Here is a 16,225-nt window from a genome sequence, read left to right on the forward strand (position 1 = left end):
GTGTAATGACCAGCCAAAATTTTGTGCAATGCTTAAAAAGCTTCTTTCATGAATGCTTACAGGGTTTTTTATTTGTATCCCCTGATGTCATGACAGTCTTTTGTTTATTCTATATTTTCCATGTAAAAATGCTTCCATAACATGTGTTTAAGTTGCCTCGTACAATAAGTACACTGTTCTTATGTCTATTTTGTTATCGGACTGGCCGCCAAGGCTATGGGTCCAAACGGTATTGTGTATTGTGTGTATGCAATGAATTAAATAAAAAATAAGTAAAAAGACCAGGCAGAGCAGACGCTGTGTCTTATCACGCTGCGATTTTCTCCTTTGTTCTCCTGTACTGTTAAACAGAACATAAGCTTCCTTTAATTTTTCCCTTTAAACCGTGTTTTGTGTTATCAATCTTCGCACCTTGTTCTTCAGGCACCTCGCATCTCGCATGTACATGCAAGATGTTGCTATTAGCTTCAGGGTTGGCATCTCAACGGTGGGGACCATTGTGCATCAGGTATGCAGGCTGCTGTGGAGAACACTGCAACCTTTATACCGAAAGGTACGCATTTAGCCACTACACATGGAGGTTGTTTATTACCGGGACTTACAGTGTGGTTACAAACTTCAACTCCTTCAGCTTGTTTTCTGAGTACCTGTGTGCATGAACTAGCTTGCATCGGGTATGCTTCTATGGAACACATGTTTTTTCACACGCTAAAAGTGACTTTTTTCTTTACTAAGGTGCCGACAACTGAAGCCTGGCAAGAGGTAGCCCATGGATTTGAGAAAAAATGGAATTCCCTCACTGTGTTGGTGCTGTCGACGGCAAGCACGCTCAGATACTAGCTCCTCCTAATTCAGGCAGCTTGTATTACAACTACTAGGTAATTAACGCAGTAGGTCATATTTTCATAACATGCGCTTATAGTCTTATTTCATTACAGGGCTCATACTCCATCGTCCTCATGGCCGCTGTTGACAGCAATCTGAAATTCATAAGCGTTGATGCTGGGGATGGACTTATGGACGTCAAAGTGATGGTGGCACATTGTCTGCTTTTCGTTTTGGAAAATCACTGGAAGAGGCCTTGCTCGGCCTTCCACCTCCGAAGCAGCTACCTGGCACAAACATCGTTGCTCCTCACGTTTCCGTCGGAGATGAAGCGTTTCAACTTCGTCCGGATTCTCTGCGGCCATATTTTGGGAGATGCCAGGATGAAAACAAGCGCATCTTCAATTACCGCCTAAGCGCAACCAGGTAACCAAAGCACGAAATTTACCCTTGCTTATGTTGATTATTTTTTTACTTAAATTTGCAGGAGCTGTGTTGAAATTGCTTTTGGAGTGATGGTCCCCCGATTAAGGATCTTTCGGCGTGGCATCAATCTGCGGCCGCAAAACGCAGACTACGTTGTCATGGAATGTTGTGTCCTGCACAACCTCTTGCGTGATGACGTGATCTACATGACGGCGAACTATGTCGACACTGAAGATGCATATCGCAACATAACCAGTGGCCAGTGGCGCACCACGCAGGACACTGGCACCTCAGCAATGCTCAGTCTGTGACCTCCAACTGGGCACAATTGTACAAGGACAGCAGCAGAAACAAGAGACCTTTCTGCTCATACTTTGTGAGTAGAGAGGGTTCTGTGCCTTGGCAACGGGCATCTTCTGGTCTGCGGCTGTTAGGGGCAAAAGACGTATCCACCAGGATTTTGCTGAGTGTGCTGTTTGCTAGCCGATTCTTGTTTGATGTATGACACAGTGACACTTCTCAGAAGTAAGTAACGTAAATAAGAAGAGGCATTTATGTGGTTGGCTATTGAAATGCGAGCACGAAACATGAATTTGGTACTTGATGTACTCCTCCTGTTTGAAGGAAGTGTCTCATCTTATGTCCCACTTTGCTGTCGAATGAAGTGTTTAACAGTGCACACCAGTTGTATGTTGTATTCGATTTCAGTGGTGAACTTTTTTGTTCATTAGATTTTTTATTACATTGTATATCTTTACATGTTACAGCCTCACCACTGGATTTGCTACTGACTGCACCACTCCCTACCTCCCCCCCCCCCTTTCATTTGTGATATGCTCAGCTAACAGGCAAAACGGAAACCATTTCTTTCTTTTTTATAAAGTTCAATTGCTTTGCTTTGTTGTATTATCACTGAACTGCAAATTGACAAAGTGAACTTTTCATTTTTTTATTGCTTCAGTGTGGTTACAAGTTTTGACGGATGTGAAAAACAAAAGGAGGTCCTATAGTCAAAGGCTGTATTGGGACCTCTGGTCAAGGATAGGTGGTGAGAGGAATTACTATATGGCAGCAAATGAAAACAATATCATGGCATTAACGTAAAGGTCAAAAAGCATAACAAATATAAGAGAACAAGTTGAGCAGAAACAAACAAAAAAGAAGAAAAAACAAGTGAAGAAAAAGAGTGCGAGTATGTACGAAGTGTGTATCAAACATAAACTACAGACAAATGACAAGCATAACGAAAAAGCATGTATGCATTCCAATACAGAGCCACATCAATTACAAAATTAAAAAAATAAGAGCAGTGTACATGAAACTATGCTAGGGTGCCAATCTAGAAAAAAAAATATGTGAAAATAATGTGGTACACCGTGAGAATGAATTAAAAAAAGACTTAACAGTTAATGAACAGTTTCACAGTTTCTATGTTGTACTTATCTGTTGTACTAAATCTTTTATTGCACTCCTGCATTTTATGCATTTAAGATTAGTGTAACTGTACTAATCGTAATTTTTAACAAGAAGATTTCGAAACTTTCCCGTGCTGTAGGATGCAAAAATATTTTGAAGTTCTAACCGCAGATGCTGCTGCATGTGCTTAGGAGTTTCTTTCATTGACGGAACAAGGGACAACACAAAATGGTAACGTCGTCCATTGCCTGGCTTGCTGCGAGGGCACCCCTTATGGCTTCAATTCTCAAATCTATTTCCTCGATTCCTTTCATTCTTTTCTGTCTCTTTCGTGCCCGTCTCTCTGTCCGCCCCGGCAAGGCCATGGATGACTCTTTGCTTGTGCATGAGGTTGCTTTAGGGGAGCAGCCAGGCAACGGAAACATTTCTTCGAAAATCTCCTTGTTTTCGCAATGATCTTCAAGGATAACAGGTGTTTCCTCTGCTGCGGTGCTGTCATATGGACAATTCTGTTCATCTGGCGAAATGTTGCAGTGGCTCCTGTGTAATATACGTGCAGCTTAATGCACTCGTACCTTCATAGATGCAGTTTCTCTTACCGGCGTGATTCAAACAAATCCGACATGAAGCGCAGCCTTTCCATGTATGGCCAGTTGGATATTGTTTTTGTAGCAGCTGAGCCACTCCTTTCCTTATCCTTAACATCTTTCAGTTTTCGCCGAAATGTGTCCTTTAGGTTTTTCCATCTGCTCTGTATTTCATCCATGGTCATTGAAAAAATTGAAGCAATATAACAAAATGTAAAAGCAGAAGTTACGTATAAAAAATTTTATCTCTTTATAAGTGTGTCACCTAATAAGCAGCGCAATCTCTAAATACAATGCCATCTGCTGATTCGTGATCGCATTTTAATGTTCCTAGAACGGGGTCGTGTCCTTCAGTGAGCAGTCCGAAAATTAACTGAGAAACTTTAAAAGATACAGAAACCTTGACACATGGACACCTTGCATTCTGCGTTTCTTCACACATAATTGAAATAGTGTTGTTGCCTAAACTTGGTATGCTGAGCAGAGGGAAGTCTTATATTGGTTTGTTTTGTTCGTTGCTTCTTGCACGATTCCTTGCCGTGGGTATGTGCCAAAGTACGGAAATTATAATCATCCGTGAGCGAAGATCATGTAGAAGAGCTAGTCGGCGCTGGGTATATATATAGCGGACAAATTTTATATAATTAACACCCTGCGTGAAGTTGTTAGAATGTCTTCAGGCTCTTTACAAAATGCTACAAATTAGTGGTATATTTCGGAGAGGTTTATCATATGTAAATGTTTTCCACTTTATGTGTATTTTTAAGTGCAGCTTATACAATTATGATGACGTTTTTCAATGCCGAATCGTAAAATTATAGTTTAGTTTTCCAAAATTTTGCTATAAGAACGCAAGAAAACTGACGGCCTAATTAAACACACCACTTACCACAGTAACTACATTTGAATTCTTCCATTAAATACAACAGACATCAAATTCGGTGCAATGGTTGCTGAGAAAACTGATTTCTATGTTCTCGTGTATTGGATAAGAGTCGATTTATTTACATAGGAACAAATAAAAAGGCCCAACAAATACTGTTCGGGTCGATGGTCCTCATTGCCTCCAGCACTTCATCCCACAACGCAGACCTGTTCGAGGTTTTCTTGTAGTTGTTAAGCGTGGCGTTCCACAAAAGCGGACGCATGGCCATGTCATCAATTAACACATCATTGAAGCTGGCGCGCGACATTGCTCAGCTGAGCTTCCAACTCGCGGTAAAACAGGAAAGCGCCTATTTTGACGGCGCTTGCTCTTACGTCACACGCTGCCCGTCCCACATCGCGCCGATTGCTGCGACTGAGCGACGGCGCGACCAACTTGTTGGAATCTCGTCGCGGAGAGCCCACGACGCCGCGGCGGTCGCTGAGTGACAAAATTATCTGTGTCGCTGACTGAAAATCGCGCCATGTGAAACAGCCTATAGCGTTATCGCACCCCGTTCCCACCACCCACTCATTCGCTCGACATGCTCTTGACGAGACGAAGGGGAGAAACAGGCGAGTGGCGCGCCATCTGTCGGGGGAGCGCCGTACATTTCGAGGAGGGGGTCTTCTGTGTTTGCCGCAAGATGGCTCTGCCTGTGCGCCAAGTGCAAAAGAAATGCAGCGGAAACGTTCTTCGCTACTCGTTTAACAGCGCCTTCTGTAATTTACATGCTCGTAATTACCGATATACACCGTACTATAACTTTCTACGGCACGTTTCTCAGGCAAAACCGCATTTACTAGAGGTGCTTTTGTCCCGCTTTCAATCATCGAACTCGAGGCTCTGTGGTAGGGTCTCCGTCTCACACTCCGGAGACGCTGGTTCGATTCCCACTCAGCCCATCTTGGAAGTTGTTTTTATTGATGAATTGCCTTCCGGGATTGTTTTGCTCACGGTCAACGCCGCCGACGCTGATGACGGCGGCTTTTCTGCGACACGAGCTCCTTAACGCTGTTGCGTTAAAAGATTGCTCTTTTCTGTAAGTTGTACCGCTGCTGACACTTTACACCAACAGATAAGTAGAAACTAGTAGATTTGAAATTAGTTAGAATTAGTTAATTAAGTTAGTTGCTGCGACAAAAACTCTGCCTTCTGTCTACGAAAACTATGCGTCACTAGATGGCGCCACCAGCCTAAAGCGTTTTCTTTATGCCACTTTATTTTATTTTTATTTAAGATGATTCTAGCTTTTCTCAATATTCTTGCTTTTCTCTTCCGGACAAAGTATATTATTCGCCTTTTACGAAGGGTGGGGCCACAATTTAGGTTCAGCGCAAGTTTACCATCCAGTTAGAAGGGGTCTCATTCTTGCTGCCACTTCGACCCACCGCAGAAGGTGAATTAAAGTTAACTCGTGCCTTGGTGCAATCATGGTGAAAAAAGGCAAGCGAGACGTGGCCATGCCCGAAGCGGACCCTGTGGGCGACGCCAGTTTCTCACTGCTTTGGCTTGGTGCGGCTCGGCTCGCAAAACACGGTGCAGGCTGATCCTTATCCCCTCCTTACGTTCTAGTATGTTGTACGGAAAGTCTTTTCGTACGGTAAAGCGGGCACATGCGCAGTCCTCGACCGGTATGGTTTTACCGCACCTACCGTACGGTAACGTGGCACTGCTAAAACTCTCTATTAACAAGCGTCCCTCTGAACAATCTTCGTTCATTTCAGTATACCGCAGGTAAAACAAGACTGTAACAGCATTATGAGATAATATGAGTATTGTTCGTTTCTTGGGTTCTAATCCCGGTACCGCTGGGAACCCACCGGTTTTTCCAAACGGTGGAGACGTCCCCGGCAAGGTTCTCGGTGACTTATTGGTGTTCACATCTCGAATGGGGGTGCCTAAATATATTCAATGAATTGCTGCAGGTTTTATACCGGTAATTTACAATCAGATGGTTGAAGAAAAAAATAGGTCCGATAGAATTATTTGTAACGTGAATTTTAAAACTAACAACGAAGTGACCCGAAACTAACAGTAAACGTTCATTTCTGCTAAAGAAAAGGTGCTCGTGCAACGATATTGTTTGTAGAGCCATTTTTCGTAAGCTATGTACACATGTCGGTTCAGAGGTACGCCTCTGTTTCTTCACAGCATTGCCTAGTTGAACAAGAATAAGATCGACTGAAAGAAAGCACCATGTCACGAAATACGAATCGCCAATAGTGTGTTTGTCTTATACTTTACATTCTGCTGTCACTTCTTTTTTTTCTAGCGAACCAAACCTACCCTTTTTTATGCTAGTGTGGTTATTTCCCCCTTGCAGTGCTGTTTTGTTGAACCGATTTTTCGTTCGGTTTATTGATGCTGATGGTTCTCTATGTAGGAAAAATGACGCCATAATAAGCTTTCTTAATAGACGGACCTATCTGTCATCTCTGTCAGTCGCTTCCTTGCAACGAAGCTCGGGTTTCTGTGTGCCGATTGTATTCGTCTGGAGGACACCACCTCAAATATTACACTATCTATTGCGAAAGTTAAGGTGGTTGAGAAAACTTCAAGCATCACAAAACGGGAGGCTAAGTTGGTGGTCCGTGCTGCAAATACTCCATGTGTTTATAAAAAAAGAAAAAGAAGTCACGTCACGATGAGTTAGCATCTGCGTTCGAATCCCGCTACCGCTAGGAACCCGTCAGATTTTATTATCGGTGGAGGCGTCCCGTGCCTAAACTGTAGGGTTGAGGCCAGAGAATTCTTATGATTTCATTTATCGCAAGAATTTTATAGTGAGGATTCCATACTACGCAAGCATATCTCAAAGTTGGATGCACTAATGTTTTACATGCGATAAGGTTTAGCATCCGCAGTAAAACACTAACTCATTTTTGAAAAAAAAAAAGAACAGCTGTGGTTAGTTTTCGAACCAGTGGTTTAAACATGACCAGTTATTTTTTTCGTAAAATGACTGATCGACATTGGCCACAACGGAAGTTCCGCAAAATACCACCCTGTTTGCCGCAAAGTGCTATTATGGCTTTACTGCTAAAAGCAGCTCAGAAGACCGGGCCGCATGTGCAGCTGCCACCGTCGTCTCGCACCACAGCATTACCAGTAATAGTACTCCGTACAGCTAGAGAGTGGCTCTTTGCAAACTCTCAACTGGAACACCAATGCATTTGAACGCATATTTTACGAAAGCATACCTAAAAAGTTTTGCAAGACTTAGGACTTCCACTAAGAAGACATGACTTCACTACTTCAAATCTTCGATTTAGTAATGTGAATAAGTATAGCAATGTGAATGAATAAACAATCCACCATTGCGTCATTTTCTTCTTATCTAGCTATTGTGTTTTAATAAATATGTCACTTCCGCTTCCATAAAATCCCCAGGAAATCTGAGTGGTCCTGTTAGTTGCAAGTAATTTCGGAAAAAGAAATATTTGTTTTACCCAAGACACACAATTTAACAAAGAACAAAGTCCGCTAGGAACCACTAAAGCAAGCCGGTTCATTTTTCATCGGGGCATCCAGAGCTACGGGTAAGTTGCGCCAAAATTAACCGCAGCATTACGACCTTGGCCTTCAATCTATTAGCGTTGTTTTGGATGAAGCACACCGGGGGCGCTGAAAAGAAGAAGGAAACAATATTTGTGTACGGAATAAACGAAAGGAAAAAGTTGGGGTGCCCTTGCGTATATCTCAATCTCTGCACCCATACCCGGCCCTAAGGACAAAAGCGCCTCTCAGCGTGCGTTCTTCCGCTGACACTGCGCCAACGCGCGCCGCTCATTCTATATCAGCGGGAGTTCTAGAAAAGACCACTGATACAGCCGTGATAAATGACCTTTATGTCTTGCCGACGACGCAATGGCCTTGGAAGGACTGTGGCTGCTCATAAGGAAATGGAGGTCACATACGAGATATAGAGGTTTCACTTCGTGAAGCCTCGTTGCTCCGCCAACACAGCGGTGTTTGGCGGCCCTTTCAAATGCGGCCGCACGACAGTGGCGCCGTAGCGCGTTTTCTACGCCTGTTATATTGCAGAGGATATTGATATTTTTTTGCCTAAGAATGCATTTATGATTTTGGTCTTGTCCTATATAATTGATCCCCCTGTACGATATCTATATATTTGTCGAACGCTGCGAACATCTTGCCGACTTAACGAAATAGTCTACGCATATCAGCGGGTGAGTAAAATTTATGAATTAGTCGCAAATGAAATAGGCAGTCACTGCGAATGAATTGTTGATCAATGCACGCGAAACGTGGCGTCAACTTGGTTTTTTTTCCGTCCAATTTCTTTTTAGCTTATAATATTCCTCCATTTTAATTAACACCGCAGGGAATTTCCCGTCTGCTTTCGATGACTTCACTTCCAATTTTCGCTTCGCGTGAATCTGACTAAAAAAAAATGTATCTCCTAGGTGCGCCTTCTTCTCGACTGTTACGTACTGTTTGCGTAAAGGTATTACTGTTTGCAGAATGCCAGCTCATCAGAGGCGTTTACAACAGCAATTACACTGGAATGTTAAACAGGTAGACCCTAATTTGGCAAAATTCGAGATCTCCTCGAGACCTGATGACATGGTCAGATGGTATGAGGGTATAAAACAGAACCCCCACCACGCCCTCCGTTTCACTGGCCCATCTATACTAGCGGATAACTTTCTTTAGCTATGGGAAAGCTACGCTGGCGGAGCTTCTGCACATGTGTTAACGCGCCAAGTAGTTTTTCATTGTTTAACAGCTATTGGTTGCTCGGAAAAGACGCTGACTCGGAGCCGCAAGAAAGATGGAGCATGAAGCAAAAAGAAAATACTGTTCATAATAGCACAGGCGTAAAACGCTCCCTACGTCACGGCTGTCGCTCGGCCACGAATTGGAAGAATATGAATTCGAAAATGTATAATATATATGGTTTTGAAATTTGTGACGTCACACTGATGTTTTGGCGGTGGGGTTTCGGCACGAAATTTTAAAAATGATATGGTTGCCTTTATTGTTCTGAGCATTAAGCGTATTCTTGCCAAATCGCAAAAGAAAACTACTTTTCAGAGTTGTGCTTCTCTGCAGTTGCTGTAATATTAATTTCGCTCCTAAATGCAAGAAATGTCATTCGGAATTTCTTTAGCGTTTGTCTCGCGAGAATATTCGTGTGTGAGAACATCTCCACAGAAACAGAGAATAAACCAGCAAGACAAAGGTGGCGGTCAGTGCAGTAACTAGACCTAACTGTGCATAATGGCAGCTAATTTTTCAAGATAGCATGCAGTTTGCAGCGAAGTATCGCTAATAGATGTTGCTCAGTATTCTGCTTAGAAATACTTTGGTGTCGTGGAAAATGTTCAATGCAATGTGGTGCTAGGGAGACAATGGTGGGAAATTTTTATCTAGAGCGCCAGAGAATTTTGACGCACATGTTAGGGATGAATATCAGAAACTCGATGCTTAAATTAGGATTTTCGCTAAACCGACATGTCCTCTATCGCTGGTCCTGGTTAAGCCGTATGAACAAGCATAGGAATGGCAATATTTAAAACGTATATAGCTGAATATATTTTTTACCTTCCACGACATTGTACTTAAATAAAGATATAATTTCTGCTTCAAGAAATCATCCAGAAAAAGGGGATCAGCCTTCTATCTAAGAGATGGTTTATAAAAGAAAACTTTCATGAAAACGAAACGGAACATGAAGTCAGGAAACAAGCTAGCCTGTTCGTCTTTCTTTAGTGCACTTAGAGCAGCGGCTTACAGGCACTAAAATAAACCATAGCATGGTGAGTTTGGCTTCAAATATACGTGATTGTTTGGAATGAAGCCCATTTCGGGCGCCTAAAAAAGAACTACAGCAAGACATGAACGGAATAATTGCAAACAAAGACGCGGATTGGCCTTGCGCATATCACAATCAACGTACTTATTTACGCAGCCATAAAGATAAAAACCATCTCGCGGTGTGTGTTCTTCCGCTTACAGAGCGCGGTCCGGCCCCTCATTCGGGATCTGCGGGAGTGCTAGGAAAGACCGCGCACGCAGCAGTGATATACGACGTTTATTTCTAGCCTACGAAGCAGAGGCCTTGGGTTGACTAGGAATTCTCATAAGAAATGGAGGTCACATGAAAGATTCAGCGCTCTCACTTCATAAAGCTTCAGTGTTTTGTCAACATGGCGGCGTTTTCTGGAGATTAGAAAGGCGGCTGAGCGACAGCCGCGAGGGAAGGAGCGTTTTACGCCTGTGTTATTATGCACGATATTTTCTTTTTGCTTCACGCTCCGTCTTTATTGCGACTCTTCAACAATATACCCTTGTTTCCCAAACACTGCGAGCGTTTCACAAGTGCAATCAAATGTTCTATGAACTTGAGAGGCTGCGCAAAGTTCAAAATTAAGAAAGCCATAAATTAACTTAGATATTGCTGTAGCTCAATGCGTGAAGCGGAAATAGCGTTCAGGTTCTTGTGGTGGGAAATATTTTTTTAATCCATGTTAGGTGCCTTTAATTTATCCTAATTGTACAATTGAAAACACATGTAAATTTCTTATGTTTTTCTTGCCTTTATATTACGTTGGCTTAATGTAATTGGGTCTAAAAAATTGGTCGCCACGGTTCGCCTCCTTCTTGATCATGATAAATTAGCAGAGGGCTCTAGGTTATACGCTACCGCATTACCGTTTGTGGAATATACTGCCTTACCATAGGCCATTGGAAAACTGTTTTTGAGGCGAAGTAAGCTCGTGAGGAGAGGAAACCAGTCGGTCACAGTGGCAGACGCTTCTATTTGATTTTTATTCTCAAATACAGTGTTCCAAGTTAGCGTAAATATAAATATAATTTTTTAAGTAAGCACACTGGTTAAGCCTTTCCTTACTGGCCAAATATAGAAGACTGGGCTTACAATTTTCGCGTTGTTTTATTTTCTTTCCATGTCGCAGAAATTTATGCAAAATGAAATATCAAAGCATTTCTCTAATAACTTAGCAATGTGAGCTAAGTCAATATTATTGTTGAACTGCCAGTAAAACGTAACTGTGTCGTCCAAGACGGGTGTTTTCTACTTGCCTATGTAGGAATAGGGTTGTAGAGTTTTATGCAGAAGACCCTGGCAACGTCCAATATCCTGGCAAGCGGACAAGAGGTTTTAGTGGCCAGTCAGCCTCTAGAGTATGCGCAGGGGTACGTTTATCTAGGCCTAGTTAATTACAAATTACCTAGATCATGCGAAAAATTCTTAAAGAATTAAAATGGCTTTAGCGCAAACGGCCGGCATTACCAAATCATGAGTGGAAGCTTACCGCTGTCGTTGAAAAGTGGTCAGTCATTGGTTTCTACAGGTGCATATGGTACATAAACTTGGAGGTTAACAAGAAAGCTCTAGAATACGTTAAGGACCCCGCAAAGAGGCATGGACCAAGAAATGTTAATCGTAACTTCAATAGATAAGACGAGAATGTGTGGATCAGATAGCAAATGGGTATAGCTGATTTCCTAGTTGAAATTGAGAAAAAAATAGAGCCGGGTATGCCATGTATTGAATAGGGCAGATAACCGGTGGACCATTAGAGTTATGGGAAGTACTAAAGGAAGGCAAGCGGTGACGAGGACGGCAGAAAAGTAGGCGTAGTGATAAAATCAGGAAATTTGCGAGTTAGAATCAGCTAGGGCTAGACGGGGCAATTGGATATCGCTGGGAGATGCGTTCGTCCTGCAGTGAAAAAAAAATAGGGTCATGAAGATGACAATAGTGATACTGATCATGATATTGATGAAATTCAGAAATTACACTAATTGCTAAAAGAAACATAGAAACTTGTTTGTATTCTTTCAACATCGAAAGGCATTGCATTTCAAAAATTTTAACCCAGAAGGGCTTCTGCGTGCCAAAAGTCACAGTGGCGACTCTGCTAAATAATGGCATAGGGCGAACTCAATGGTCAATTTCTTGCCGCAAGTAGACAAACAGCGACAACGATTTAGCTATAAGCATATTGAAAATTGGGCAATGCTCTATCTTCAAGGCGCTGCGACAGCAGCTTTGCCCTTTTACCCCTTCAGGCATTGCGGCCACTAGCGGGTATCAATACAACACTTTATCTCTTTGCTGTCGTCGATGAAGTTTAGTTTGCTTAGCCTAGTGGAATGCTTATTACGCCGTAGGGTAGATTTGCCAACAAAGCAAGCGTAACGACGTTTTCGCTGCCTTCTGACTGCTTTAACTTTTTAGAGTGCACATTTTCAGCAACTACATTATCGCTATACAAATGAAGCTTTGAGTTGCTCGGGAACTCACAATATAGGATGCGTTGAGGGTAAGGTTGTCGGTAGAAATCATCGAAAGCATTGACAATCTGAACGCCATTCGCCACGTTGCCGTGACAAGGACACCTGGTGCCAACGAAGTTCACAGGATTTGCAGCCGCAAGTTGCTGTATAATATCGTAATCATCATCATCATCATCATCGTCGTCGTCGTCATCATCATCAGCATCATCCTGGCTACGCCCATTGCAGGGCAAACGACTCTCCCATACTTCTCCAACTACCCTGGTCACGTGCTAATTGTGGCCATGTCTCTCTGCAAACTTCTTAATCTCATCCATTCACCTAACTTTCTGCCGCCACCGGCTACGCTTCCGTTCTGTTGGAATCCAGTCCGTAACCCCTTATGACCACCGGTTATCTCTCCTCCTCATTACACGCCCTGCCCATGCCACCCCCCCCCCCCCATTTCTTTTTCTTGATTTAAACTAAGACGTCATTAACTCGCGTTTGTTCCCTTACCCAATCTGCTCTTTTCTTGTCTCTTAACGTTACACCCATCATTCTTCTTTCCATAGATCGTTGCGTCGTCCTCAATTTAAGTAGAACCCTTTTCGTAAGCCTCCAGGTTTCTGCCCCGTAGGTGAGTACTGCTAAGACACAGCTGTTATGCACTTTTCTTTTGAGAGATAATGGCAACCTGCTGTTCATGACCTGAGAATGCCTGCTAAACGCACCCCAGCCCATTCTTATTCTTTTGATCATTTCAGTCTCATGATCCGGATCCGCGGTGACTACCTGCCCTAAGTAGATGTATTCCTTTACCACTGCCAATTTCTCGCTACCTCTCGTAAACTGCTGTTTCCATCCGAGATTGTTAAACGTTACTTTAGTTTTCTGCAGATTAATTTTTAGACCCACCCTTCTGCTTTGACTCTCTAGATCAGGGCGCATGCATTGCAATTGGTCCTCTAACATGGTGGTCTTGACTGTGAGAGAAAGTTCCTGTCTCAGTAAGTTTAGAGCCGAAGAAACTGCTGAAGTCTATTTTTGGGGGCATGAGCATCGAGTAGAACTCTTGTTTTTTGCGCAGCACATCCGGTTCACCTCCTGAGGTGACAGGGGAGGAAACCCAAAATAAATCAGAAAAAATAGCCATAAATTGCACAGCATAATATTCATGAGTTTAATTATAGCTGTGCTATCCGAGCATAGGTTTAGTTGCAAGTTGTGTTAATGAAGCGTCTGGAATAATTAAAATCAATTATAAATCACTGAGTAGGCCGGCAACCAAATTCAATATAGTTAAGAAAAAGAAAAGCCGAGTACAAAATTCATTGTTTCATTATCAATGTGATATAATAGCATAATAAATTTAATTAGAAACTGAGTTACTGAAGTGATTCCCATAATTCGAATTAATTCGATATCACTGATTAGCGCATACCAAAGCACAGAGACCCGCTTTAGAAATCCGCCACGTTAGCACGGCTTTGGCGAAATTCCTGCAAACCCGGAAGTCAAAATCTGAAGTGATGACGTCACTAATGACGTCACTGACAAGACGGTGGCTTGATAGTTAACCGGCTAATTAATGGAAAACACTTGCCTGCGAGTTAGGTTCATGCGTTGCGTTCGCCTCAAGTTAACCTAAAGAACACCACTGCCGTGACGCGAGTGCCACAAAGAGACACCTAAATCAAAGACATTTTTTTAGTCCCATTTACTGTACGAACAGTGTGCCGGTGTGCACGTCATTCGACCCATACTTCTTTTTCGACACAGGTCAGCTCCTTTATCTCGCTAATGACGTCTAATCATCTTATGTTCCCGTGTTGTTAGACTGCTTCTCTTCTTTTTCTATTATGTAATTTTTACTTGATTCACGTATTGTTAAGCTGGCTCTTTTTCATGGTATGCATTTTTGCGCTTTTGCAATGTACTTCCCACTCCTGCCTTAGGCCTTCTGTGAAGGCGGGCAGTAATTCTGAAATGAATGAATGAATGAACGAATAAGTAAATTAAGGTCGCCTACCATTTCTTTTATATTGTTCTAGGTAATGCAACATATTAAATATGGTATGGGGTTATGCCTCGCAATATCACGACCTGATTATCAGGACCGCCATAGTGTGGGAGTCCGGATTCATTTTTACCAGCTGGAGTTCTTTAATGTGCGTCCAAGGCACGGTACGCGAGCATTTTTGCATCCCGCTCGCTTCGGAATGTGGCCGCTGCAGCGGGAATTAAGTCCGCAACCTCGAGCTCAGAAGCGCTATCACTGGGGTTCAACGGCGGCGCGTCCAATATTCTAGCAGTCGAATACATTTTATTCAGCTAAATCTGCCGTATTACGTTATAGCGAAGCTGTGAGGCTATCGTTGGTAGGTATTTTTCGTGTCCATGTCCGTGGGCAAACATGTGGGCCGATCCCCGAACTATATAGTGCAATACCGGTCCGACCCGCAGCTAAGGTAAAGCAGGCTTCAAGTACTAAGTAATGCGAAGTGAAAACGCACATATTCTTCGCAATCACGCACATGACATACAGAACATCATTCTGTTCAATGAATGGAAAGCACTAAACAAGCTTCCGAACCACAGTATTAATGATAAGGCGTTCCTGATAACAATGCAAAGCACGCAGCACTCCCCGCACACGTTTCCTGGTTACTGTTGCACCGGCTGCAGTGGAGATGGTAGCTTGATACGTGGGGAGTGACGTCACTAGCCTTTCGTATATATATATATATATATATATATATCACTTAGGCAGCAGTGGTTGCGGCTTGCGAACCGCTTCTAACCATTCTCTGCATATTTGTGCAGATTTAGTGTGCATCTGATTCCCGGCGCCATCTGTGTAACAACGATCCTATCGAGACCCACACGTGTAAAGCCGGCGACCCCAGCACCGTCATCACTGCATCGCGTGCAGCGCGCCTACAGAGGGATCCTGCCTTATAAGCGACTGCCCTGGAACGGCGATCATCACTTAGGCAGCAGTGGTTGCGGCTTGCGAACCGCTTCTAACCATTCTCTGCATATTTGTGCAGGTTAGTGTTTCTGAAATTTTCCTCGTAGCCCATAAGTTTCCGCCGCCACCACTGCTGCTGCTCTTTGCTTTTTGTGTTTATCTGCGTAATTCTACGAGATGCCCACTAATTCCGAGTTGGCGAAAGAACTTGAGATTCTAAGTTCTGAAGTCGCAGAAATGCGTCAAAGTCTCAGTGTGTTTAATCTGTGAATCTGTGAACGAATCTGTGAAGGCAAGAAATGACAACCTTCTCCAAGAAAACAAATCCTTGAGAGACGATAACAAGTCTTTGATTGATAGTAACAAAAGCCTTTCACAACGAGTAGCTGACCTTGAGCAGTATTCCAGGCAAAATAACGTAGAAATTAAAGGTATTCCAAAGACTGAAAGAGAAAGCTGCCTAACAATTATCCAGGCTTTGGGTGACAAGATTGGGTGCCCTGTCACTGCTGGTGACATTGACATTGTTCACCGCGTGCCTGCCAAACAAGGAACCAACATTATCGCGCGGTTCTGCTCACGAACAAAGAAGGCTGACTTTGCTTCCAAAGCGCGTAAAGCAAGACTCACAACAACTACAGTAGGGCTATCACATAAACCACCCACTTCCATTTTTGTTAATGATCACCTCACACCCGATACTAAGCGGCTTTTTGCGCAGGCGCTAGAGCTCAAGTAGTCTAAAGGATGGAAATTTCTATGGACCGATAACTGTGCCATTAAGGAAAGAAAGTCGGAAAA

The 16,225-nt window shown here is 43.0% G+C and overlaps 1 pseudogene; it reads left to right on the top strand.

Annotated features, from left to right (window-relative positions):
* The first annotated feature begins 929 nt into the window (after positions 1-929).
* Positions 930-1,756, top strand: LOC142574631 (uncharacterized; annotated as a pseudogene).
* Positions 1,757-16,225: the final 14,469 nt, after the last annotated feature.

Source organism: Dermacentor variabilis, chromosome 3 (assembly GCF_050947875.1).
Source record: "Dermacentor variabilis isolate Ectoservices chromosome 3, ASM5094787v1, whole genome shotgun sequence".
Taxonomy (NCBI): Eukaryota; Metazoa; Arthropoda; class Arachnida; order Ixodida; family Ixodidae; genus Dermacentor; species Dermacentor variabilis.